This window comes from Balaenoptera borealis (assembly GCF_965194805.1).
Source record: "Balaenoptera borealis genome assembly, chromosome: 9".
NCBI classification, from domain to species: domain Eukaryota; kingdom Metazoa; phylum Chordata; class Mammalia; order Artiodactyla; family Balaenopteridae; genus Balaenoptera; species Balaenoptera borealis.
Window position 1 is genome coordinate 39,628,257 of NC_138873.1, and position 25,102 is coordinate 39,653,358.

The window sequence follows — 25,102 nt, forward strand, 5'->3', positions numbered from 1 at the left end:
AAACATTAGACTTTAATCTTGTGGTTCCAAGTTTAAGCCAAAAGTCAGGCAAAATTGTGGAACTATTGTGGGGAAAAATAATTTTTCCAAAATGATTTTTCCTCAGTACAAGCCCCAGAATAAGAGATATTTTCCTTTCAATGGAGAATTGTTGACTTGAAAAAAAGTACAACACATGAGCACTATAGGTAGTGCATAATTATGGAGTTATAGTTAACACAAGACAACATTTGAGTTGTTGTATTTCACCTCATGGGAAAGATTTTTATAATTTGTATTTCAAAAGGAGAGAGGCATGCAAAGAAATAGAATGCTGACGTATCTAATTTTAACTTTAGTCAACTTTGAAAAGAGTCTGTTAAATATTAAGAAACAGGATTTAAGATTCTTTAAAACATATTTTATTTAGAGTTAGAAATATCTGTGATTTTAAGAGTATATATTTCTTACTTGTGTTGAGTATTTTCATCCTAGTGAAATTCATAAACCTGTGATTTAATAGCTAGGAGTTTCCATTGGAGTTGTCTTCCTCCTTATGTCTTCATGCTTTCTTGTGTGTGAAATATATTCTAAGGTTAAGAGACACTTCATTGTTCAATAGGAAGCTTGGTGAGAAAGAACAATGCTAGGATTTTAATGACTTATGTTTGAATCAGATATCTTCCACTAACTATGCGTGATCTTGACAAGTCTGTGGCCTTTTGCACCTCCATTTATTCATTTAAAAGTGTTCAATTGGATTTCTAAGGTCTCTGTTTGTTTGAAAGTTCCATTTAAATTTCTCATGATTTAGAATTGCTGACATTTCAATATAAGTATGAAAGTCTGAGTATGGCATAAGAAAAATAATTTTTAGTTATCTGGAAGACACTAAGAGAAAGCCTTTGAATATTTGGGTGTAACTGGCAAATATGAGTGAGTTTTGAATGATGCTTCACTAATTTGCCTGTCTTTAACTCTATGATCCTTAATTGTACTTAACAGAAGCAAATAATTATTTATAAACAGGTTCATCTCTATATCTTTCTTTGAGACAGATAACAAGAACATTAAACAATCTATAATTTATGAATTAAAAAAACTAGTGACTGTTACTCTCAAAAATATCAGGACTGGGGAGACCTTCAAGATGGCGGAGGAATAAGACATGGAGATGACCTTCCTCCCACCAAATACATCAGAAATACATCTACATGTGGAAAAACTCCTACAGAACACCTACTGAACCCTGGCAGAAGACCTCAGACCTCCCAAAAGGTAAGAAACACCCCACGTACCTGGGTAGGGCAAAAGAAAAAAGAAGAAATAGAGACAAAAGAATAGGGATGGGACCTGCACCTCTGGGAGGGAGCTGTGAAGGAGGAAAAGTTTCCACACACTAGGAAGACCCTTCACTGGTGGAAATGGGTGGGTGTGGGGGGGAAGCTTCAGAGCCATGGAAGACACTGCAGCAACAGGGGTGCAGAGGGCAAAGTGGACAGATTCCCGCACAGAGGATCGCTGCTGACCAGCACTCATCAGCCCGAGAGGCTTGTCTGCTCACCCGCTGGGACGGGCGGGGGCTGGGAGCTGAGGCTCCAGCTTCGGTAGGATCCCAGTGAGAGGACTGGGGTTGGCTGTGTGAACACAGCCTGAAGGGGGCTAGTGCACCACAGCTAGCCAGGAGGGAGTCCGGGAAAAAGTCTGGAGCTGCTGAAGAGGCAAGAGAACATTGCTTCACGGTATGCAAGGAGAGGGGATTCAGAGCACTGCCTAAACGAGCTCCAGAGACGGCACGAGCTGCTGCTATCAGCACGGACCCCAGAGACGGGCATGAAACACTAAGCCTGCTACTACAGCCACCAAGAAGCCTGTGTGCAAGCACAGGTCATTATCCACACTTCCCCTTCCGGGAGCCTGTGCAGCCCGCCACTGCCATGGTCCCATCACCAAGGGACAATTTCCTGGGAGAACACACGGCACGCCTCAGGCTGTTGCAATGTCATGTTGGCCTCTGCCGCCAGGCTCACCCCGCATTCCATACCCCTCTCTGTCCCCGGCCTCAGTGAGCCAGAGCCCCCTAATCAGCTGCTCTTTAACCCTGTCCTGTCTGGGAGGGAACAGATGTCCTCAGGCGACCTACATGCAGAGGTGGGGCCAAAACCAAAGCTGAACACCAGGAGCTGTGCGAACAAAGAAGAGAAAGGGAAATCTCTCCCAGCAGCCTCAGGAGCAGCGGATTAAATCTCCACAATCAACTTGATGTACCCTGCATCTCTGGAATACCTGAATAGACAACAAATCATCCTAAAATTGAGGCGGTGGACTTTGGGAGCAACTGGAGACTTGAGGTTTGATTTCTGCATCTAATTTGTTTCTGGTTTTATGTTTATCTTAGTTTAGTATTTAGAGTGTATTATCATTGGTACATTTGTTTAATGATTTGGTTGCTGTCTTTCTTTTTCTTTTATATGTGTAGATTTATATATATTTTTCCTTTTTCTCTTTTTGTGAGTGTGTATGTGTATGTTTCTTTGTGTGATTTTGTCTGTATAGCTTTGCTTTTATCATTTGTCCTAGGGTTCTGTCTTCTTTTTTTTTTTTAGTATAGTTTTTAACACTTGTTATCATTGGTGGATTTGTTTATTGGTTTGGGTGCTCTCTTCTTTCTTTCTCTTTTTACTACTTTTTATTTTTAATAATTTTTAAAATTTTATTTTAATAACTTTATTATATATATATATATTTACTTTCTTTCTTTATTTTTTTTCTCCTTTTTCTTCTGAGCTGTGTGGCTGAAAGGGTCTTGGTGCTCTGGCCGGGTGTCAGGCCTGTGCCACTGAGGTGGGAGAGCCAAGTTCAGGAATTGGTCCACCAGAGACCTCCTGGCTCCACGTAATATCAAACAGTGAAAGCTCTCCCAGAGATCACCATCTCAATGCTAAGACCCAGCTCCACTCAACGACCAGCAAGCAACAGTGCTGGATATCCTATGCCAAAAAACTAGCAAGACAGGAACACAGCTCTACCCATTAATAGAGAGGCTGCCTAAAATCATAATAAGGTCACAGACACCAAAAAACACACCACCAGACGCGGTCCTGCCCCCCAGAAAGACAATATCCAGCCTCATCCACCAGAACACAGGCAATAGTCCCCCCCACCAGGAAGCCTACACAACCCACTGAACCAACCTTAGCCACTGAGGGCAGACCCCAAAAACAACAGGAACTATGAACCTGCAGCCTGGGAAAAGGAGACTCCAAACACAGTAAGTTAAGCAAAATGAGAAGAGAGAGAAACACACAGTGGATGAAGGAGCAAGGTAAAAACCCACCAGACCAAAAAATGAGAGGAAATAGGCAGTATACCTGAAAAAGAATTCAGAGTAATGATAGTAAAGATGATCCAAAAACTTGGAAATAGAATGGAGAAAATATAAGAAATATTTAACAAGGACCTAGAAGAACTAAAGAGCAAACAAACAATGATGAACAACACAATAAATGAAATTAAAAATTCTCTAAAAGGAATCAATAGCAGAATAACTGAGGTAGAAGAATGCATAAGTGACCTGAAAGATAAAATAGTGGAAATAACTACCACAGAGCAGAATACAGAAAAAAGAATGAAAAAAACTGAGGACAGTCTTAGAGACTTCTAGGACAATATTAAACACACCAACATTCGAATTATAGGGGTCCCAGAAGAAGAAGAGAAAAAGAACAGGACTGAAAATATTTGAAGAGATTATACTTGAAAAATTCCCTAACATGGGAAAGGAAAGAGTCAGTCAAGTCCAGGAAGTGCAGAGTGCCCCATACAGGATAAATCCAAGGAGAAACATGCCAAGACACATATTAATCAAACTATCAAAAATTAAATACAGAGAAAAAAAATTAAAAGCAGCAAGGGAAAAACAACAAATAACATACCAGGGTATCCCCATAAGGTTAACAGCTGATCTTTCAGCAGAAACTCTGCAAACAAGAAGGGAGTGGCAGGACATATTTAAAGTGATGATAGGGAAAACCCTACAACCAAGATTACCATACCCAGCAAGGATCTCATTCAGATTCAATGGAGAAATTAAAACCTTTACAGACAAGCAAAAGCTAAGAGAATTCACTAAGACCAAACCAGCTTTACAACAAATGCTAAAGGAAATTTTCTAGGCAGGAAACACAAGAGAAGGAAAAGACCAACAAAAGCAAACCCAAAAACAATTAAGAAAATGGTAATAGGAACATACATATCAATAATTACATTAAATGTAAGTGGATTAAATGCTCCACCCAAAAGACATACACTGGCTGAATGGATACAAAAACAAGACCCATATATATGCTGTCTACAAGAGACCCACTTCAGACCTAGGGACACATACAGACTGAAAGTGAGGGGATGCAAAAAGATATTCCATGCAAATGGAAGTCAAAAGAACGCTGGGGGGCTTCCCTGGTGGCTCAGTGGTTGAGAATCTGCCTGCTGGTGCAGGGGACACGGGTTTGAGCCCTGGTCTGGGAGGATCACACGTGCCGCGGAGCAGCTGGGCCTGTGAGCCACAATTACTGAGCCTGCGTGTCTGCAGCCTGTGCTCTGCAACAGGAGGGGCCGCGATAGTGAGAGGCCCACGCACCGCGATGAAGGGTGGCCCCCACTTGCCACAACTGGAGAAAGCCCTCACACAGAAACGAAGATCCAACAGAGCCATAAATAAATAAATAAATAAATAAAAATTAAAAAAAAAAGGAAAGCTTGAGTAGCAATTCTCATATGAGACAAAAGAGACTTTAAAATAAAGACTATTACAAGAGACAAAGAAGGACACTACATAATGATGAAGGGATCAGTCCAAGAAGAAGATATAACAATTGTAAATATTTATGCACCCAAAATAGGAGTACCTCAATACATAAAGCAGATGCTAACAGCCATAAAAGGGGAAATCGACAGTAACACAATCATAGAAGGGGACTTTAACACCCCACTTTCACCAATGGACAGATAATCCAAAATGAAGATAAATAAGAAAATAAAAGCTTTAAATGACACATTAGAGAAGACGGACTTAATTGATATTATAGGACAGTCCATCCAAAAACAGCAGAATACACTTTCTTCTCAAGTGCTCCTGGACCATTCTCCAGGATAGATCATATCTTGGGTCACAAATCAAGCCTTGGTAAATTTAAGAAAATTGAAATTGTGTCAAGTATCTTTTCCAACTACAACACTACGAGACTAGATATCAATTACAGGAAAAAATCTGTAAAAATTCCAAACACACGGAGGCTAAACAATACACTATTTAATAACCAAGAGAACACTGAAGAAGTCAAAGAGGAAACAAAATAATACCTAGAAACAAATGACAATGAAAAGACGATGACCCAAAACCTTATGGATGCAGCAAAAGCAGTTCCAAGAGGGAAGTTTATAGCATTACAATCCTACCTCAGGAAACAAGAAACACCTCAAATAAACAACCTAACCTTATACCTAAAGCAATTAGAGAAAGAAGAACAAAAAAACCCCGAAGTTAGCAGAAGGAAAGAAATCATAAAGATCAGATCAGAAATAAATGAAAAGGTAATGAAGGAAACGATAGCAAAGATTAATAAAACTAAAAGCCAGTTCTCTGAGAAGATAAAAAAATTGATAAACCATTAGAAAGACTCGTCAAAAAAAAATGGTTAAGATTCAAATCAATAGAATTAGAAATGAAAAAGGAGAAGTAACAACTGACACTGAAGAAAAAAAGGATCATGAGAGATTACTACAAGCAACTATATACCAATAAAATGGACAACCTGGAAGAAATGGACACATTCTTAGAAAACCACAAGCTTCTGAGACTGAACCAGGAAGAAGTAGAAAATATAAACAGACCAAACACAAGCACTGAAATTGAGACTGTGATTAAAACTCTTCCAACAAACAAAAGCCCAGCACCAGATGGCTTCACAGCTGAATTCTAGCAAATATTTAGAGAAGAGCTAACACCTATGTTTCTCAAGCTCTTCCAAGATATAGCAGAGGGAGGAACACTCCCAAACTGATTCTATGAGGCCACCATCACCCTGATACCAAAACCAGACAGAGAGGTCACAAAGAAAGAAAACTACAGGCCAATATCATTGATGAACATAGATGCAAATATCCTCAACTAAATACTAGCAAACAGAATCCAATAGCACATTAAAAGGATCATACACCACGATCAAGTGGGGTTTATCCCAGGGATGCAAGGATTCATCAATATACACAAATCAATCAATGTGATAAACCGTATGAAAAAATTGAAGGAGAAAAACCATATGATCATCTCAATAGGTGCAGAAAAAGTTTTTGAGAAAATTCAACATCATTTATGATAAAAATCCTCCAGAAAGTAGGCATAGAGGGAACTTACCTCAACATAATAAAGGGCATATATGACAAACCCACAGCCAACATTGTTCTCAGTGGTGAAAAACTGAAACCATTTCCTCTAAGATCAGGAACAAGACAAGGTTGCCCACTCTCACCACTATTATTCAACATGGTTTTGGAAGTTTTAGCCACAGCAATCAGGGGAGAAAAATAAATAAAAGGAATCCAAATTGGAAAAGAAGTATTAAAGCTGTCATTGTTTGCAGCTGACATGATACTATACATAGAGAATCCTAAGATGCTACCAGGAAACTACTAGAGCTAATCAATGAGTTTGGTAAAGTAGCAGGATACAAAATTAATGCACAGAAATCTCTTGCATTCCTATACAGTAATGATGAAAAATCTGAAAGAGAAATTAAGGAAACACTCCCATTTACCATTGCAACAAAAAGAATAAAATACCTAGAAATAAACCCCAGCTAAGGAGACAAAAGACCTGCATGCAGAAAACTATAAGCACTGAAGAAATTAAAGATGATACAAACAGATGGAGAAATATACCATGTTCTCGGATCGGAAGAATCAATATTGTGAAAATGACTATACTACCCAAAGCAATCTACAGATTCAATGCAATCCCTATCAAACTACCAATGGCATTTTCCACAGAACTAGAAGAAAAAAATTCACAATTTGTATGGAAACACAAAAGACCCCGAATAGCCAAAGCAATCTTGAGAAAGAAAAAGGGAGCTGGAGGAATCAGGCTCCTGGTCTTCAGACCATATGACAAAGCTATAGTAATCAAGACACTATGGTACTGGCACAAAAACAGAAATATAGATCAATGGAAGAGGATAGAAAGCCCAGAGATAAACCCACACACATATGGTCTCCTTATTTTTGATGAAGGAGGCAAGAATATACAGTGCAGAAAAGACAGCCTCTTCAATAAGTGGTGCTGGGAAAACTGGACAGCTACATATAAAAGAATGAAATTAGAACACTCCCTAACACCATACACAAAAACAAACTCAAAATGGATTAAAGACCTAAATGTTAGGCCAGACACTATAAAATTCTTAAAGGAAAACATAGGCAGAGCACTCTATAACATAAATCACAGCAACATCCTGTTTGACCCACCTCCTAGAGAAAAACAAAAACAAAAACAAAAATAAACAAATGGGACCTAAAGAAACTTAAAAGCTTTTGCACAGCAAACGAGATCATAAACAAGATGAAAAGACAACCCTCAGAATGGGAGAAAATATTTGCAAACATAACAACTGACAAAGGATTAATCTCCAAAATATACAAGCAGCTCATGCAGCTCAACATCAAAACAAACCAACCCAATCCAAAAATGGGCAGAAGACCTAAATAGACATTTCTCCAAAGAAGATATACAGATTGTCAGTAAACACAAGAAAGGATGCTCAACATCACTAATCATTAGAGAAAGGCAAATCAAAATTACAATGAGGTATCTCCTCACACCAGTCAGAATGGCCATCATCAAAAAATCTACAAACAATAAACGCTGGAGAGGGTGTGGAGAAAAGGGAACCCTCTTGCACTGTTGGTGGGAATGTAAATTGATACAGCCACTATGGAGAACAGTATGGAGGTTCCTTAAAAATCTAAAATTAAAACTACCATATGACCCAGCAATCCCACTACTGGGCATATACCGTGAGAAAACCATAATTCAAAGAGAGTCAACGACCACAGTGTTCATTGCAGGTCTATTTACAATATCCAGAACCTGGAAACAACCTAAGTGTCCATTGACAGATGAATGTGTAAAGAAGATGTGGCACATATATACAATAGAATATTACTCAGCCATAAAAAGAAACGAAATTGGGTTATTTGTAGTGAGGTGGATGGACCTAGAGTCTGTCATACATTGTGAAGTAAGTCAGAAAGAGAAAAACAAATACCATATGCTAACACATATATATGGAATCTAAAGAAAAAAAAAGGTACTGAAGAACATAGGGGCAGGACAGGAATAAAGACGCACCTGTAGAGAATGGACTTGAGGACATGGGGAGGGGGAAGGGTAAGCTGGGATGAAGTGAGAGAGTGGCATGGACTTACATATACTACCAAATATAAAATAGATAGCTTGCGGATAGCACAGGGAGATCAGCTCGGTGCTTTGTGACCACCTAGAGCGGTGGGATAGGGAGGGTGGGAGGGAGATGCAAGAAGGAGGAGCTATGGGGATATATGTATATGTATAGCTGATTCCCTTTTTTATAAAGCAGAAACTAACACACCATTGTAAAGCAATTATACTCCAATAAAGATGTTAAAAAAATATCAGGATTATTTGGCTTTCTACCATTTTTAATCTACAGCTATATATTGTAAGGAAGTCTAGGTAAACACTGTCAAAGTGTTTGGGGCTAGACATAAGAATTGAAGAACGTATAAAGTTCTAATGATTCAGAAACAAATTCCATGGCAAGATATGGGTCCTGTGTCTTTTGCTTACAAAAAAACCTTTATATTTTCTGCAGGTCAAATATTAGGTATAATAAGTTTGTAGGACTTAAACGACTACAGTATTGTTTTAAATTGGGTCACAGAATGAGGTAAAGGAAATTAAGTTTGAGTTTGTCTTCTGTGGGAAAGGGTCCTGGTTCTGGGAGCCAAATTGGACTCAGTGAGAGAAATGAAAGTATACATTTTCCTCCTGATTTATAGATTCCTAAAACCCAAGAGAATAGCCAGTTGCTTGAAAGAAAAGACTAAGCAAGAAAAAGTTCCAAGTTTCATAAATTTTGAAACTGATATTATTCTAATTGATCAAATTCCTTGGTATACAAAAGAGGTTATTTAGACTGAATGAAAACCAAGTGAATTCTTACAAAATAATAGGTAAATCATGGCCAAAAAAGTGTTATTGAGAATTAAAGAGAAAGACAAAGCCCACTAAAAATGTGAAACCTTAAAAGAAGTTAAGCACATTTGAAAAGAAAAATGTTTCCAAGCCATAAGTAGGATATTCAAGAGGAAAGTCTCAGAAATCCAGTGGGAATGATGAATAAAAAAATGTCTGGTAGATTTTTCTGCACATTTTTCAGTTAAGTATAAAGACAGTGACCTATGTGGCTGTTAGAATATTCTTCTAAGTAATTCTCCTAGTATTTTAAACTGCCACCATAACTTGCAGATAATAACACTGTGGTTTAGAGGAGGACCCAGTTTTCAGTAGTAAGAGTAAAATAATACTTGTAAATGAAGCAGTCTTGGCAACTTCAATTTTGATTACTTTTAGGATACCTTATCAGTGTCCTTCCAGATATTTTGAAAAACAATTGGACATTTTGAAAGTCATCTTTTTCTGAGACTATGAATACAAATCCTACTTGGAACAAGTCACATGTTTTATTCTTAACATACTATACTATATCCCCAAGGGGTACGAGCCAGGACAAAAAGCAGTAAATTTGAGGGATTCGTGAGAAAATTATATACATAAAATAATAAGAGATCTATCTTAAAACTCCAAAATGGAATGAAAGATCAAAAAAAATTTTTTTTGGCTGATTCTGGAAGTGGAGATATTTGTCAAAAATTTTCCCCTATCTTCTTCTCCCTATTCAGGAGACAGTAGCAGTATGAACTATAAGACTGTAGGAATGTGTAGGAATATTCCATGTGAATGAGACGTTAATCTGGAGAACTGAATACTGACCATTTTAAATCTGCATATTTCTTGAGTGACAATATTAGACTTATTGAGTGACAAGATCAATGCCAGTTTAAACACAGACCCCCTTGAATTTTTATTACCTGACAACTACCTCCTGAAAAGAACCCCAATTTATACCTCATAAGAACAGTTCTACAACATACGAAAACTTACGGGATGCAGCTAAAACAGTCCTTGGAGAGAAATATATATCTATAATTACCTATAGCAAGGAAAAAGAATGATCTTAAATCAATAACCTAAACTTTCTTCTTAAGAAACTAAAGCAAAGAAGAGCAAGCTAAACCAAATAAAGCAGAAGGGAGGGAAATAATAAAGATTAGAACAGAAACAAATGAAACAGAGAATTGAAAAACAGAAGAGAAAATCAACAAAACCAAAAGTTGATTCTTTGAAAAGATCAATGAATTTGACAAACATTTAGCTCGTCTGAGGAAGAAATAGAGAGATGACTCAAATTACTAAAATCAAGAATTAAAAACATATGCTATTCACCTTACAGAAATAGAAAGAATTATAAAGGAATACTATGAATACTTGTATGTCAACAAATGAGATAATCTAGATGAAATAAACAAATTCTTAGAATGACATAAACTACTGAAACTAATGCAAGAAGAAATAGAAAATCTGAATAGGCTGATAACATGAAAAAATTTAATTAGTCAACAAACAAGTCTCACAAGAAAAGTACAGGCCCAAGTGGCTTCACTGGTGAATTTTACCAAATATTTAAATAGAAATTAATACCAATACTCACAGACATATCCAAAAAATAGCAGAGGGAGTAATACTTCTTAACTCATTCCTTGAGGCCAGTATTAACTCTCATACCAAAACCAGACAAAGACATCACAAGAAAGACAAACTACAGACAAATATCCTTTATGAATATAGACACAAAATTCCTCAGGAAAATACTAGAAAACTGAATCCAGTAACACAAGAGGAGGATTATACACAATGACCAAGTGAGATTTAGTCCAGGAATGCAAAGTTGTTTTAATACACAAAAGTCAATCAAGTAAAAAAAGTCAAAAAGTAATACATTATGTGAATATAATACAGAACAAAAATCACATGATTATCTAAGTATACTTCCTATCAAAATCCTAGCTGCCTTTTTTGCAGAAATTGACAAGTTGATCCTAAAACTCATATGGAAATTCAAGAGAACTGGAATATCCAAAACAATACTGAAAAAGAAAAATAAAGTTGGAGGACTCACACTTCCAATTTCAAAACCTACTATAAAACTACAGTAATTAAAACAGTGTGGTACTGGCATAAGTATATTCATATTGCTTAATGGAATAGAATCAACAGTTTAGAAATAAACCCTTAAGTTTATAGTCAATTGTTTTTGACAAAGGTGCTAAGATAACTCAATGAGGAAAGAACAGTCTTTTCCACAAATTGTGCAAGTATATCCAGTTGCAAAAGAATGAATTTGGACTTTTATGATACACCATATACAAAAATTAACTCAATGTGCTTCTTAGACCTAAATGTAAGAGCTAAAATGATGAAACTCTTAGAAGAAAACAGAGGCAAAAATATTTGTGACCTTGGATTAGGCAACAGTTTTTTAGATATGATATCAAAAGCACAAGCAAAGACAAAAAAATAGATAAATTGAGGTTTATCATTTGGAACTAGTATCCATGATGTACAAAGAATTCTTACAACTCAATGAAACAAAGAAATGTAATCTATTTTAAAAATGTGAAAAATATTTTTCTCCAAGAGAGATACACAAATGTCCATAAGTACATAAAAATGCTCAAAATCATTAGTTATTAGTTAAATGCATATCAAAACCACAATAAGATACCACTCTGCATTTGTTCAGATGGTTATAATAGAAAATGGAAAATAACAGGTGTTGATACAGATGTGGAGAAATAGGAAGCCTCATGCATTGTTGGTAGGAATGTGAAATGGTGAAGTCCTTTGGTAACAGTATGGTAGTTTTTCAACAAATCAATATATCTATTTTTATGCCAGTACCCCCTACCCTTCCTTCCTCCATTCCTTGGTGCCTCCCACTCTCTCTTCCTTTTTCACTTCTTCTCTCCTTTCTTTTTGGATTGTCTTTTATTGGATTTTAGAATCAAGGTTTGCTACCTAGTAAAATAGACTAGAGGACTTTTCTTTTTCTATAATTCAGAGTAGTTTAATAAATATGAAGTATTTGTTCTTTAAAGGTGATATACAATACAGCCATGAAAACTATTTGAATTGGTAAAAAGATTTTATATTTCTAAAATCCTCTGTGATTATTAGTTTGGCCAGATTTTCTCATTTTTCTTAAGTTAGTTTCTTATGTTCATCCTTCTACTTCTGTCTTTTCTTTTTCAATAATTTCAACTTTCTTTTTATTGATGCCATTATTTTTCTTGTTTTGGTTTATTATAATTTTTTTTTAACTGCTCCTCAAAGTGAATATTTATTTCACATTAAGTTGTTTTTATTTGATAATAAAGGCTTTTCAGCTACCATCTGAGTCTTATTTTAGTTGTGCCATATGAACTAGTGTAATGTTTCTAAGTACTTTCAAAATAATTTATAATTTGTTTTTCTCTTGGATTGTTGAAAATTTTTAATTTTTTAAATTAAAAAAATTTTTTAACATCTTTATTGGAGGATAATTGCTTTACAATGGTGTGCTAGTTTCTGCTTTATAACAAAGTGAATCAGCTATACATGTACATATATCCCCATATCTCCTCCCTCTTGAGTCTCCCTCCCACCCTCCCTATCCCACCCCTCTAGGTGGTCACAAAGCACTGAACTGATCTCCCTGTGCTATGTAGCTCCTTCCCACTAGCTATCTATTTTACATTTGGTCACTACCAAATATATGCCCCTGCCACTCTCTCACTTCGTCCCAGCCCTTCCCCTCCCTGTGTCCTCAAGTCCATCTCTACATCTGCGTCTTTATTCCTGTCCTGCCCCTAGGTTCTTCAGAACCATTTTTAAAAAAATTTTTAATTTATAAAATTTTTATCCTTTAATGTAAGCTTTTATTGGATTATATTTAAAGAATGAGACCTATGAAATATATCCTTTTTAAAACTTTTAGAATTTTTAAAATGTGATGTAAAATTGATGTATATTTTTCTATGAACATAAGAATATATGTTCTCTGTTTTTAATGTACTATTTTATATATACATATATATTCAATCAGTTAATTGAATTAATTAAATAATTAATATTCTTGATATTTTAACTACTCACTCTGTAAAATTCTGAAAAAGATATAATATTTTCCTATAATTATATTTTAATCAAGTTAATCTTTTTATCCCAGGAGTTCTTAATTTTTAAAAATTTTCATGTTGCTTGTTGCTTAAAAATATTACCATTTTATCTTTTTGATGAATTATATCCTTTGCCAATATGTTACAGTGTCGCCCTTTTCTATTTCAATGTCATTAGCTTTAAATTTTACTTTATCCAATATTAATTAATTATGAATATCAAATATTAAATATCTAATTTTTTAAATCTGTTTGCATTTACCCCTTTTTTAGTTTTGATAGTTCATTGTCACTGATTTGGATGTAGTTTTCAAAAACAACAAAGAGCTGCTTTAAAAATAAAACAGTTTGATTATCTGTCTTTTGGTAGGAGAAAGCAACCTTTTACTATTTATTGAAATGGTTGAAAGGCTTGCTTATATTTCTTCTATCTCATTTTATTTTTGCTGTTATTTTATTTTTGTTTACTTAAAAATTTTCTAGTTTGATCAAGTTTTAGTTAATTCTTTTTTCCTTCTTACATATTTGAAGTTTCATGGCTGTCAAATTTGTTGGTATACTGCATTCATTCATTGCCAAATTAAAGGTCAATTATATTCTCACCATTGAGGGTACATGGTGAACAAGAGAGTTAAGGTGTTTGCTGTCATGAGCTTTATATTCTGGTGGAGGCTGACAGATTATCAACCAACCAACAATAAGTAATCACTTAATATACAAGAAAATATTAGATAAATACTGTGTAGAGAAATCAAATAGCAAAATATAATAGCAAGTGACTGGGAGGCTTCTTAGAAGTATCATTTGAGTTCTGCCATCTTCCATGCTCTGGCAGGTTCCTCTTGATAAAGGCACAGTCACCATCTTCTCAGAATTCCCAATGCTTTTCCCTTTGCCTTTCTAGATAAGTTTACACAGATACATGCACAGATTTTTATTTTTTTTTCTCATTTTAACATAATGTACATATGGAACTTGCACTGGGGAAAAGAGAACATGTGCATTTCAGTAAGATTAATTTTTTTCCTTCAGCAGAACTGAATGTTTTTCCACTCTGACATTTCATTAATTTTGCTTCAAGGAAAAGAAATGAGTCGACTGAAAGTGGAAAAAATGATAGTAGTAGCATATGGTGGTAATATATTTATTTCATGTCGAATTAAGTCAATAAAAGATGTTAAGATTATCTTGTAATACTTCCATAATTTTATTGAGATTTTGAAGATTTTTTCAAGAAAGTTGTCCAACAGCTGATTTACACCATAGTTGCAGAATGCTGATTGATATCACAGCTTCTGATTGTGACAAAATATTATAATTTTGAGAGAATGAAATGCATTAAGGTCAAAGCAGTACTATTAATTTACTTCAGGTTCAAAATTTGTCTACCTAGCCCTACAAGACATAAGAATCTTGGACAATTGAGGCTTTCATTTCATCATTAGTAAACCTTAATTTTTTTTTATAGTGTTTGCAATAGAGTGTTAAACAATACTTGCAAAGTCTTAACTATTAATTTTCCAGATAGTTATCATTAATAATTCAGTTTTTATGGAAAGTTGGTTTTCTTAACCCTTTAAAAAATCACTGGGATGTTTTCAAGAGTACAATAACATAAGAGCAATTAAAATTATCTTAAACTCTTACTTGACTAGCGCTACTTCAGACAAATTTTTGTGTGTCTGTGCAGCTCTAAGAGAAAATCCATATTTGGCTTTACTTGTTATATTACATGATAGTTGGTTTGATGTTATTTAAAACTGTCTGAGATACTAAGCGCTTAGTGGGTTTTTGATTAGTAACTGGCAAACTTCAAAAGGCCTGGATATTTGGTTTGGATAAAACTTGAGTAGTTTGGATGGCTATTCAGATTTTCCCCCAAATCTCCTAGGGCTTCGTTCCAGGTCTTCCCTGTCTGAATATTTCATTCTTCACCCATCTCCCAAGAGACTGAATTTCATGTTTTTAGGACTGCAGTTCCTAGTTAAATATTCTTGAAGCCTGTCTTTATAAAGATTGACAGGTCATATGACCAACTATTTTTTAGAACCTTTATATTCATCATCTTTATACATAGATAATTTTCTTTTCCTACTATCAGAATCATGGACTTTTAGAACTATATGGGAAGATTTGAGATCATCTAATCAATTCTAGTTATACATGTTAGGAAAATGAGTTTTCTAAGGTCCCTTAATTATGTAAGCTCAGTTGTTAAATGGAGTACAAGTAGTTCAAATAAGACTGTTGTAAGTGATAAATCAGATAATATACTAAAAATATCTGGCCATATTAGGCTACACACACGTACACAAACACACGCCTTTTACTTTTCTTCCTTCTTTTCACATAGAGTGAGTTAGTGGATAAACATGGACTGGACTCTGCCTCATGGATCCTCTTTTGACCACAATTCCTAAAATCCTCTTCCTAATTTCTTTCCTGATCTAGAACCATTTCCTCCTTTTTTCCTTTTCCTTTCCTTGATATTTATTTTTCTCTTTGCCTCTTCAATCTTTGCTTTTCTAGTCATATGGGTTTTTTACCCATATATTGTTTTCTGGGATTAATAGCCAGAATTTCAAGAATGCCATCAATATTATATATTGTTCAGTTCTTAATAATCCATCTCAAAGAGATGAACATAAGGATGTAAATTATATACTATGTGATTTTTATGTTCAAAGATATTCCATATAGAAATTATATATGTTAATAGAGATCATTGATAAGCAAATATTTTCCTTTTGATTAGAGTTACTGATTGTAGAATATTTTCTATATACCAGCTACTATGTTAAGCCCTTTGTACAATCATTTTTTTAATCCTCATAGATTTCTAATGAAATGCATATTTCCTCAGTTTGGAACATTCTGCCTCCTGATTGTCACAGGAGGATTTTCCTCTGGTTTCACCTCAAATATCTCCTCCTCAGAGAAGCTTTCACAATATCTCATCTGAAGAGTGTCCCAGGCTCTCCTTAACACAACATTTACTTTTATTTCTTACTACCTATCATATAAATATATAAAATTATCTTAGTTGCTTACTTGTTATTGTTTTCCCTGCCCTGACAACTGTAATTTAAGCCCCATGATATCATAGATCTTGTCTGTCTTGTTCATTGCTGAATTTCTAGCACCTAGAATGGTGCCGAGTACAAATGGATGTTCAATAATTATCAAATGATTTCATGTTACTTCAACTGAACCAAATCTAGTAAGGTTGATTAACTTACCCAAATTACAGAGCTAGTGAGGGGCAGAATTGGCTGTCATACCCATGTTTCCACCATTTCAACATCCATGTTCCTCACCACAACCTTTGATTGCTCTCAGACTATCTTTGGATTCTACCTGAAAAAGAAAATGAAAACAAAAGCCATTACATTCTTGTGTGTGCCAAGTCAGTGTCACACACTTTCGAATATTCTAGACAAAATTATTACTAAACAGCCATGCATGTTTTCCAGATTCTCATATTTATTACAGATATATTGTAATGATTTAGTCATTAATGGGACATTCATTTCTTCCTTTACTTATTAGGAAATTTCAAGGAGATCTTTTCGATCCTTTTTTCATATTGTGATCTAAGAGTGTGACCAGTTTTTGAACTCCTCTTATGTTTATTCATTCAGTACTTTGTAGCCTACAAAATAAATTATAATAGTTCATTGGTCCAAGAATTTTTGCACTTAATGTTTATGACATACATTATCAGATCTGACTATGGCATTTGAATAATTTGTGAGGTACCCAAGCTTCCAGTACCCTTAAAATAGTTTCTGATTTATTGCTATGACAATCTGGGAGCTGGAATTTATTGGTATTATGTTTTCAACATCACTGGTACCACCACGTTATTACCCAAAGAATTAAGATTTCAGTCCTTGAAGGAGAAAGATGTTGGCATTTCCTTCTCTATAATTCATCCATGAATGAGCATCAACCATTTATGAGGAGAAGGAAGAAATTAGAAGTGTTATCTTTTATCATTAACTGAAAACAGAAAGATACATTATTTGTTGTTTAAAGGGCTTTTCAGTAAATACATTTGTTTTATATTTTGCTGAGTTTTTTTTTTTAAATGGAAATTATGTCATAGAAGCAATTTTATTTTGAGAGTCTTTTAATAGGTAAAATAGAGAAGTTTATTAATGATTAGATATAGATATATAAGGAAGTTAAGTATACCAATTAAAGCAGTTTAAATCTATCTTATTCACAATATTGGGGTGAAAGAAACTCAGAAGACATGTAATTCCAGCTACTCAATTATATAAATGTTTTCAATTGGATTGCTAGAAAAAGATTTTAAATGTCATCTAAAAATAAAGGTTGTAAACAAATGACCTTTTAATCTCCTTTTCTGAACACTGATTGATTTTATATAAAAGTTTTATGAAGAAAATATTTTGGTATATGCTATTAGGTCATTGTTTTTACATAATTTGTGGTTACTATAGGTAGACTCTGTTAAGGAAGACACAGGCTAAAGGCTACTTACAGGAAATAAAAAGACAAGAAGTTGAAAGAGGCTTCTACTTTATCAAGATAGTCATAATCCTGGAACTACAGAGCATTCAGAAAGATTTAAAGGTTACATTTTACTCTAATTGATATTGAGATTTTTCCTCAAAATATTTTTAAATTTTAAAAATATTTTTAAAAATCTGTATATATTTTAACTGCTTTAAATGAAACTAATGATATATTGTTGAATACATACATGGAAAACATTTGAAGTATAGCTTTATGATGTAGCATATTAGAGTGTTCTGGGCTTACGTGGCTTTCTAAAATAATTTAGAATTCATTAACCTGATTTTACTATGGAGTTTTTTTTTACTTGAACCTCTATTCTTTGATTTTTCTAAAACATATTTGAGAGGTCAATGTTACTACTTAGTGCCTATAATTATATTTCAACATTGTGAGGTCTGCCTCTTTGTGAGGTCAGCAGTAATATTTTAGGATTATTCCTGATGAAAATGTTATTTGATATATTTCATTTGTTTTTTAAACTAGTAGCTTTTCCTAGTAGTAAGATGACTTTAATTTATTTAAGTACAAGAATATATATGTTTGCCAGCATACACCTGAGAAAGCCAGCCATCCGGGACTCGTTTTAAAAGCAGAGTGCTCATAGAGGGTATAGAAGAATTAAGGCCAACCAAAGTAATTTTCATTAGTTTTCTTGGTTCATCTGTATTTAAATAGTAGCCAAACCAACTTTTTGTAGAAGTATTTGTAAAAACTGTTATGGCTCACTATGGGGCCAGCTCTTTCAAAGTGCCTCAATGATAATGTAGGAATTTCCAGGTTATTTGGGATAAATTTGTTTAAATTGCTTATCTTGTCATGGCTATTCTTTTTAAGCTGAAGAGCCTATCTCTCTACCCATGATTGTCTGAAAATCTACTCTTTGCACTTACATCTATAATGCTAAATGTTGAATGTATGCATATTGAAATATTTCTCCATTATGTCAGTAATATTTAGATGTTAAGTGTGGGTACTGTTGGAAGTTCTCTTAAATCATAAAGGTGCTTGGAGATGACATGGCAAACTGAGTTAGTTTTTTTTTTTTTTTTTTTTTTTTATGGCTGTGTTGGGTCTTCGTTTCTGTGCGAGGGCTTTCTCTAGTTGTGGCAAGTGGGGGCCACTCTTCATCGCGGTGCGCGGGCCTCTCACTATCGCGGCCTCTCTTGTTGCGGAGCACAGGCTCCAGACGCGCAGGCTCAGTAGTTGTGGCTCACGGGCCCAGCCGCTCCGCGGCATGTGGGATCTTCCCAGACCAGGGCTCGAACCCGTGTCCCCTGCATTGGCAGGCAGATTCTCAACCACTGCGCCACCAGGGAAGCCCCTGAGTTAGTTTTAATGAAAAGTTTAAACACTATAAAGATTTGGTTTATTATACTGATACGTGAGGGGAATCTGTATGCAAAGTGGATCATTTACAGCTTTCACTGAAATTAAAGTTTTTAATTTACCTGTTTAATTTACCTGAAATGTTACCTGTGCATTTCATAGAATTACAAGGTATACCTAAATGAGGTAGAACAATATTGATATTAACTTATGATTCTCCAATTTTAGTTTGACTTGAGTCAAAATTTTATTCTGACAATATATGGGAAAAGTAAATAACTGAGCTAAAAATGGTTATGACAAAACTTTGGTGTTCAGGAAAATGTTGCTTACAGTAGTGTTTCTTTTTTTTTTAAGAAGATTTATGTATTCATACAAATTGAATAATCTAAAATAAAAGGAAGGCTTAATGATTTTTCTTGGGAAAAATTTCTAAAGCTAGAATTCTAAAAAAGCTTTTTTCCTCTTTTTTAATTGAAGTATAGCTGATGTACAATATTATATGTTAACAGGTGTACAATATAGTGATTCACAATTTTTAAAGGTTATGCTCCATTTATAATTATTATAAAATATTGGCTATATTCTCCGTGTTGTACAATATTTTCTTGTATTATTTTATACATAATAGTTTGTACCTCTAAATCACCTACCCCTATATTGTCCTTCCCTACTTCCCTCTCCTTACTAGTAACCACTAATTTATTCTCTGTATCTGTGAGTCTGCTTCTTTTTTGTTATATTCACTAGTGTGCTGTATTTTTTAGATTCCACATATGAGTGATATCGTACAGTATTTGTCTTTCTCTGGCTTATTTCACTTAGCATAATACCCTCCAAATTCATCCATGTTGCTGCAAATGGCAAAATTTCATTTTTCTTTATATGGCTGAGTAGTATTCTACTGTAAATATATATCACATCTTCTACATCCATTTATCTGTTGATGGACACTTAGGTTGTTTCCGTATCTTGGCTATTGTAAATAATGCTGCTATGAACATTGGGGTGCATGAATCTTTTCAAATTAGAGGTTTTTTTTTTTTCTCGGATATATACCCAGGAGTGGAATTGAAGCAGGGGACAAATCAGAATCATTTATGGAAAATCTCAATGTACATCTTTATACACAAAAAGACTTAAACCACAGCCATACATGAGAGCAAGGCCTTTGGAGAGAAACAGACCTGGCTTTGATTTTTAACCTTGTGCCTTACTAAAAATATAAAGCCGGATAATTTTCTCAAAGCCAGATCACGAACTTAAAAGCCTACAATGACCCAGCAAAACTGAAATGAGAAATTGGCAGGATGGGGACTTGGTGATCTGAAGTGTCTGTGCCTCATCCAAACTGGAAGTCACTTGTTTCAATGCTCAGTGTTACTAGATCTTTTGTTCTGAGAGAAGGTGGATATATGTATTTCTGTGTTCAATCCTCTGGTTTTTAAGTTTGGCAAGTAATTAAAATATTCTAAAAATACATCTTTGGCTGAGATTCATCCTGTGGGCACCAGATTGTGTTGTCTACTTTCATATTAATCAAATAAACTTTTATTTATTTCCTCATAAGGAAGAGGATTTTTGTGAAGATTAATGAGATAATTTTAAAGTTCCTGACATGTTGCAGATCTTTAATAATGGTTGGTTCCCACTGAACTTTCCTACTCAGTTTTCAACTTCTTTTCCCTTATCAGTAGAAACAGATAATAAAAGCTGCATCTACTGTGCAGCTTTTAGCTTTTGTGTTTATTATGAGATATGGATTTAGCTTTTGTATTTAATACACTGTGTTTAACTATTCAAAACTATCAAACAGAAAGTATGTTTCCTTTATCAACTTTTGGAAAAAATATTTTCACAAGGTGTCTACATAAATGGAAAAGGCATGGTTTATATAATTACTTAAGCTACTTTAAAGATCCATGAAGTATTCCTTGGCAGATTCTTCCAATCCTTATGGTTACTTAATATCCATATGACAAGAGACATATACATGACGTTAAGCCACTATTAAAGATAATGAAAAAAGTTAAAGAAATGCATGAAGATATAGACACCATAATATTAATAAAAGTTTTCCCATTCTGGTGATTTTTACTTTCTGTATATTTGTGTGTCTCTTTTCAAAGTTTTATGTTGTGTAAATATTATTGATATAATTAGATGAAATAATAAAGCTATTTCATTCAGATAAAGAAATATGAATGAGAACTATTTTAGAAAAATAGATCATAATACATTTTCTATTTGTAATATAAAAGTATTTAATTCACTTTCACTTGAATTAAGCTATAGTTAAAGGAATTGAAGTGAAACAAGAAATTGTTAGAGTAGAATAAATATATTTTTGTTCAAGTGATCTTAATTACAAAAAGATGTGTCTAAAAGTAACAGGATATATATTATTAAGCTATTTTTAAAAAGAAAAAAAGAGGATACACTATATTCAGAGGAACCACTGGATGATTAGGTTGTAATAGTGAATCATAATGTGTGATAAATGTAACTATGACAACTCCTCTGGTCAAATAAATGAACTTCTTTTCAAGTAGTCCTCTCTTCTGAAATTTTTCTCATGAATACTATCCGTAATATACTTTTTAGATCCAGGAATTTCCTTTGTTACTTTATTCTCTTTGGTTTCTCTCTTGCATTTATCTTTATTGATTACTCATGTCTTGGTACTCCTATCCTTTAATTTCCATCATGTAATAAATATCTAGTACTTTTCCTTTCAATTTCAGCTGTTGTGGTCAGGCTGACTTCCTGACTGTCCTGCAAACCCACTTGAGTTCATTTTTATGTCAGGTAAAAGATTTATTGTTTTTAACCATGGGCCCTGTTAAGATTTACAAAACAATAACATAACCAAAACCCAAGATTATTAACTTTTAAATTAATTGTAAAACTTGAAAGAAACCCTTCAGGCAAGAAGATGAGTTAATATTTTAGAAATTATGTACCAAGGACTACATTGGTACTTAATAAATAACTAATAGACATTTAATATTTGTTGAATAAATGAAAACAAGTTATATAAAAGCCATGCCATAAAAGGAGGGAAGTTATCCTCTTCTTATATTGCTTTAGAGTAAATACAATGTATTATTTCCATCAAGAGGACCTTAGTATGGTGTCCCATACATAGGAAGGAATAAGAAGTAATGTAGAGGGCTTCCCTGGTGGCGCAGTGGTTGAGAATCTGCCTGCTAATACAGGGAACACGGGTTCGAGCCCTGGTCTGGGAGGATCCCACATGCCGCAGAGCAACTGGGCCCGTGAGCCACAATTACTGAGCCTGCGCGTCTGGAGCCTGTGCTCCGCAACAGGAGAGGCCGCGATAGTGAGAGGCCCACGCACCGCGATGAAGAGTGGCCCCCGCTTGCCGCAACTAGAGAAAGCCCTGGCACAGAAACGAAGACCCAACACAGTCAAAAATAAAAAAAAATAAAAAATAAAAAAAAAAAAAGAAGTAATGTAGAATGTTTCTCTGGTCTATCTGGTTTTGGGGTTCCTGAGGCTTTTGTCTTTGATAACATTAGATATCTTTCAAAAATAAATGGTTGTGCCCCATTGAAAAATGGGCAGAAGAACTGAAAAGACATTTTCCCAAAGAGGATATGCAGATGGCCAACAGGCATATGAAAAGATGCTCAACATCGTTAATCATCAGGGAAATGCAAATTAAAACTACAATGAGATATCACCTCACACCCGTCAAAATGACTATCATCAAAAAGAACACAAATAACAAATGCTGGTGAGGATGTGAAGGAAAGGGAACCCTTGCACATTGTTGGTGGGGATGTAAATTGATGCAGCCACTGTGGAAAACTATATGGAAGTTTCTCAAAACTAAAAATTGAACTACCATATGACTCAGCAATTCCACTCCTGGGTATATACCTGAAAAAACCAAAAACACTAATTTGAAAAGATACATGCACCCCAGTGTTCATAGCAGCATTATTTACAATTGTTTAGATATGGAAGCAACCTAAGTGTCCATCAACAGATGAATGGATAAAGAGGATGTGGTGAATGCACACACACGCACACACACACGCAATGGCATACTACTCAGTCATGTTACAGCAACATGGATGGACTTGGGAGAGTTATGTTAAGTGAAATAAGTCAGACAGAGAAAGACAAATACTGTATGATATCGTTTATATGTGGAATCTAAAAAATACAACACACTAGAGAATATAATAAAAAAAGAAGCAGACTCACAGATATAGAGAACAAACTAGTGGTTACTAGTGGAGAGGGGGGAGGGGGAGGGGGGAGGGGCAACATAGAGGTAGGTGATTAAGAAGTACAAACTATTATGTATAAAATAAGCTACAAGTATATATTGTACAACACAGGGAATATAGCCAATATTTTATAATAACTATAAACAGAGTATAACCTTTAAAAATTGTGATTCACTATATTGTACACCTGTAACTTACATAATATTGTACATCAACTATACTTTTATTAAAAAAAATTGTTGTAAAGCTTATCTGAACTGAGGAAAGGTAAAACTGACCAGTTAGAGTGCTCTGGTTCCACAGCTTTAAATGATGTTATACTATTCTAAAACTGTTTGGTGCTGAAAATATGTTCAACTTCAGTTTATACTTGTTGACTTTTTCTTATATTGATAGACTAGATGAAAAGGAAAGGTCAAAGATGGCAAAGTTGGTCAGCACATACTTCAACTAGAATTGAGCATGTGGGTATGAAAAACATCAGCTGTCATTCTTGGAAATGGAACTAACTGTGGTATTTTAAGAGGTGCATTCAGATTCAATCAATAATGACAGCAAAATCTTATTTCAAATTTAGTTTTATTTACAACTACACTTTTACATTTAATTCTTCTCTGATTTCTATATTTTTGGGGGGTCTTTCCTTAGTTAATTTAATTATTATGCTTCTCTTGTTTTTGCTTCTTGCAGGGAACTTTTATGAATGATCTAGTTCTGATTTTCAGTGCACACTGTGCTCTTTAGAAAGGTTGGATTAATGTGTGTTATATTTTCTCTCTTTCCATTTCCCGAAGCTTACTATTTTAAAAGTTTTTGCAGCTAGAGAATCTAATGATAAATCACCTAACTTATTAATAACCCATTAGTTATTAATGATAAAAAGTCGAGAATATATACTTTATCATAAATGCTCACTGAATTGAGAATGATACAGTCCTGAGAGTCTTACAACTATATTTATTAAAGTGTCAAGTAATAAGAATCCCAGAATGAAAAATGTTATTACTTAATTCCATAAGAAATACAAGTTGAAACAAACAATTTTGTATGGCCTAAAACATCTGGCATTAATAGAGGCTATAATGATTTTTAGCTAGCTATATTAGTCTTTTGCTTTTAGTTAAACAGAGGTTCTAGAAATTAAAATGACAAAAAGGAGACTTACATTGCCAGAAAAGTTTATGTTAATTAGTATCTAATGAAAATCTTTCATTTTTCAATGCCAAAATATCTGAGCCAAGATTAAGAGATTTTTAGCCATGATTAGATTATTTTCCAGTCATAAAATGTGTCAAATTGTAACTCGTGTTTATTAATATAGCTCTCATTTTTTATAAACTAGAATAAAGTCCATGTAGAATAGCAAGTAATTTAAAAAACTAAATACAACTCTATAAACTGTGATTTGGAATTTCATTTAGATCTTATTTCTTAAAGCCAAATAAACTCATACATCATAAATTTTAGAATTTATTAAAATACCAGTCTAAAATTGGACAGCTTTTCGATTCTCTATGGAATAATCCAGGTCTCGAAGTAATCTATGTGAGAAAAATATGGACTATTTGAAACATTATGGAAGCTTTATGAAGGTTTATTTTCCAAGAGGAAGT

General features: G+C 34.3%; 1 long non-coding RNA gene across 3 annotated transcripts in view; it reads right to left on the bottom strand.

Annotated features, from left to right (window-relative positions):
* Positions 1 to 25,102, bottom strand: part of LOC309635288 — a 106,624-nt gene that overhangs the window by 71,468 nt on the left and 10,054 nt on the right. For all 3 annotated transcript variants that reach the window (XR_014248727.1, XR_014248728.1, XR_014248729.1), the window contains exon 2: positions 16,593 to 16,710. This is a non-coding gene — a long non-coding RNA (uncharacterized lncRNA). The remainder of the gene's footprint in view (positions 1 to 16,592; positions 16,711 to 25,102) is intronic.